The 4064-nt window shown below is 35.1% G+C and overlaps 1 non-coding gene across 1 annotated transcript; it reads right to left on the bottom strand.

The window, feature by feature from the left end:
* Nucleotides 1-3989: 3989 nt before the first annotated feature.
* Nucleotides 3990-4064, bottom strand: Trnar-ucu (transfer RNA arginine (anticodon UCU)). Its single transcript has one exon. It is a non-coding gene; the product is annotated as a tRNA-Arg (tRNA).

The following is a 4064-nucleotide window of genomic DNA, read 5'->3' as shown; positions in this document are numbered from 1 at the left end:
ACAAACATCTGACAATTTCCGTGTACTAATTTTAGTAACAATTAAGGGACCATTTCAAACGTTTCATTTACTGTCGCTGTATTTTACATTATTTTCGGATATATTTGTATTTCTTGTAAGACTTATATCACAAAAAAGTATTTACAACGATCTTCATAGAATAAAATGGTCTCGAACATCCCAAGACAAAACTATTCTAATTCAAAATGTTAGCTGAAATGTTCCCCTTGCATTAGTTTTAGAACGCAGGGTAATCCTTGTTACTATTTACGGTATATTGCGAATTTACATTCCATCTCCCATTGGTTGATAGTTGTGACGTAAATGTAAAGTCCAGAAAGCCACACACAAAATAGCGAAACCAGTAAATTTCAGCAATCTAATCGGAGGATCTGCCAGAAAACGGAAATTAAAGGCAAGTTGATTTGTTGTCAATATATTTATCAATATCCCTGTATATTCTTTTAAACTGGAGAACATTTCCGACAAATATCCGATAATATTCTTGAGGGAGGAGAATTATTTTGAAGGGGCAATGTGGGTAGCTTGCTTTTGTCATCCATCTAGTTGAAAATGTTTTGTCTTTTGCTATATTCAGCTTGCTTACCAATACTTCAAGTGAGAGTTTCTGGCACGGACCAAGTCCCAGTCCGCGTCTAGTTACCTCTCCTGCCACCCTATCCCACCCCACCCTGCCCCAAAGCCCAGCCCGAGTTTCAGATCTATCAGAGTATCGTTACTTTTTACTAAATTATGAGAACCAAATTGAAATTCATTTCCTTCCCTTCTTAGTTAAATTTGTATGTAGAATGTGTCTATAATATTTGTACACTGTTACAGACCACAGGAATCTAAAATTCTAACAGTAAGACTCTAGATATGTCTCTTTAAAACACCCCATATATATTTATAAAATAAACACGTTTAGATCAGTATATAGGGAGTATTTAAAGACAAACATCTGGAGTCTTATTGATAGAATTTCAGACTCCTTTGTACAGACAATCCTTCAAAGAAATAAGACTGCAAATTTCGATGCATTTTCCTTCACAAAGGAATTTATTAGGGTTTTGTGTGTTTACAGGTTCTGCAGCATGGAAGACAAGAGCGATGAAAAACAAACAGAGTTTAAACAAATATTACAAGAACATGTTCATGATCTGAAGTTGGATATGACAGACACAGAATCCGGATTAGAAATACACGTCTCAGATTTTGAAACAAATTCTGAAGAAACAGGTGAAAAGGTAGAAACAATTGAGGATGGAAATGAAATTTTACCTGTTGATACACAAGTGCCAAATGATAACATTAATTCAGACTGTTTGATGCTTTGTGGACGAATACTTAGAATCATGGGAGATGAGGTCACGTGCAGGGCTTGTGGCAAAAGTCTCAGAAACATTGGAGATGAAATATTTTGTAACTATGCAACTAGAAATATTCTAACGTCTCTTTTAAATGATTTATCACGAATTGAAACGGTGAATGAAAATGTGCGATAGAGCTGGTGCCTTTTTGTCAAAACAACATTGCTCACTTTTCCACGTAGTCTTTCCAGTTTGTCATTAAGTTTTAATGAATGCTTAATCATGTACTTCGTACATATTTATGTAAAAATGGCTGTGTCAAACATATTCATGTAAAAATGTGTAACATTCCACTTGCAAATATTTGTTGAGTTGGCAACATCTCATTCTGTCAGAACCTCTGTATCATGTTTTTGTTATTTTGTGTATATAACAAACACTGCAATAACAGTGCCAAATATTTGTAAATTAAAATCATATGTTTATACAAATTTGCTCAATGTATGTAATATCTTAGGAGATTAAAATCCTGTTTATGTAGTTGGTGTTAAAAATGCAATAAAAATGTTGTCATATTTTCATTGATTAATCATTTTTTTGTGTAAAGACCTACATGATGAAATATTGATTGTTTCCTGCAAGTAGGCTTAAATCATGCAGACTACACATGTCCAAAATGACGTTTTGTATGTAAAAAAGTTGAGAAATAGACTATAATTTTGTTGTAGCAAATGCCAGAGTAGGTGAGCCATAGTCCAACTCGTCACCGACTGGAACTAGGTGAGCCAGTCTCTGTTTTCAATCAGTCAGTATTATATATGACCCCGGTTACGGGCAACAGAAACAAGAATGAAAAATTGTAAAAAGTTTTCATAACGTATAGTGTCATAACAGCCGGGAACTACATAGTTATAGGCTGAAAACGTAAAGGTGCGAATCTAAAGTAGGATGCATAGTCAACAGCTGTAGCTCGACGAGATGTACCCCTTTTACAGCCACTCCACCGATGTTAGTCACCCATAAACTTGAACGAGTCCAAAGGTCAGCAGCTAGGTATGTTATGAATGATTACAACTATACAAGCAGTGTAACTGAAATGTTGAAATCCTTAGAATGGAAAACTCTCCAGTACCGTAGGTTAAACTGTTCATTACTTTTGTTTTACAAAGTAAGGACCCAGACCGTTGCTATTGACCAAGGTTACTTGTCCCCCATTAGAAACCTGAACTACTTGATCCCTTATTCCAGCACTCAATACTTTGCTAACTCTTATTTCCCTAGAACCATCCGTCTCTGGAACTCCCTCCCCACATCAGTCAAAGCTAGCCCCAGCCTCAGTATCTTTACAGAGAGGCTGGCGGCGGTCACTATGTAATTCTTCCATTCTGTCCTATTTTAACTGTAGCATACTGTCCTTTTATCTTTTACTTTTAATACTGTAATATACTAAATTTCTTTAACAACTGTTTCTCTGACAGCGCCGACCAGTCATAATCGGAAATCGATTGTTGGTTGTAACGATGTAGATGTAGATGTAATGCTAACTAGGTCAAGCGTGACCCAGAAAGCGATATATGTGCCCTCTCCACGACGTGCACATCTCGGTGGTTCCGTTTGTACAGCATAGTTAAGACTGGTTTATAAACATATCTCTCTAGTGAGTCCATTAATTTATGATGTAATTTGGAAATCCTGACGCAGGCATGTCCCCATTCTTGTATACCAAGGTTATATCATGGGTTTCTCGTGTTGGGGACTGTGACGAACCTCTGATGGATGAGAATGGTATATCAATTGAATGTCAGTAATTTTCATTAACTGGTTTTGACTGTGGTAAAATACTGACAGTAACTGTAGAAGACTTAGTAGAACTGATGATCAAAATTTCAGACTTTTTTAACTTCTTGTGCCCCGGACAAATGCCAATTTATTTTAGAGATTTTCTCAGAAAACCGATAGTATGAATGATTATCATGTTATTGGCTATAGCTAAGATAGAGACTGGCTACATACATAACTTTAAAAATAAAACTTATAATAATATAATGAACTAAATCAAGGCAGTATTTCGGACCAGGGATGGAAAAAAAAACGTAATAGTTATATCATTGAAACATTTTTAGATTTTTTTAGATCTCTCGAAATGGTTGTAAAATAATGTATGTCGTTTCATTACTGCGCACGTCAAAATATCTCTAAATTATACTTTTATTTAATTCTTCATTTCATATACGTTTACTAGTTTACGTTTTTGCAAAGAAACAAATACGTTTGCAAGCAGCTGTTTGTAGCGGCACTGGCTGAAATTGACAAAATTAATGTGTTTTAAGTTACATCGCTAAGTTCCACAAGGCTTTAAACGTTATGTTAAAAGTGATAATGCAGCTGTGCAAATAGATGTATATGAAAAAATATATAATTAGAAATGCGTTACTTTTAATACTGCACAGTTATAGCTACAAAGGGAGATAACCAAAGACAACAGATTCAATAAAAACTTCTACTATATTCATCGATTTTCAAACCTTTGCAAAAATTTTAGAAAAACAGTTATCATAAAGAGGATTTAACAAGAAATTAACATATTTTATGTTAATTACGAACAATGTGGCAGCCATATTTTAAACAAAGGCATTATGAGCCTTTAAAAAGTGCTGAGATATATATGTTTAAAATAATGGGCCGGTGTGGGACTCGAACCCACAACCTGCACTTTAGAGGAGTGATGCTCTAATCCAGTTGAGCTAACCGGCC

The sequence above is a fragment of the Mercenaria mercenaria genome, chromosome 8, assembly GCF_021730395.1.
Source record: "Mercenaria mercenaria strain notata chromosome 8, MADL_Memer_1, whole genome shotgun sequence".
Taxonomy (NCBI): Eukaryota; Metazoa; Mollusca; class Bivalvia; order Venerida; family Veneridae; genus Mercenaria; species Mercenaria mercenaria.
Note: the sequence above shows the minus strand (reverse complement) of the source record. Positions and strands in the feature narration are given on the sequence as shown.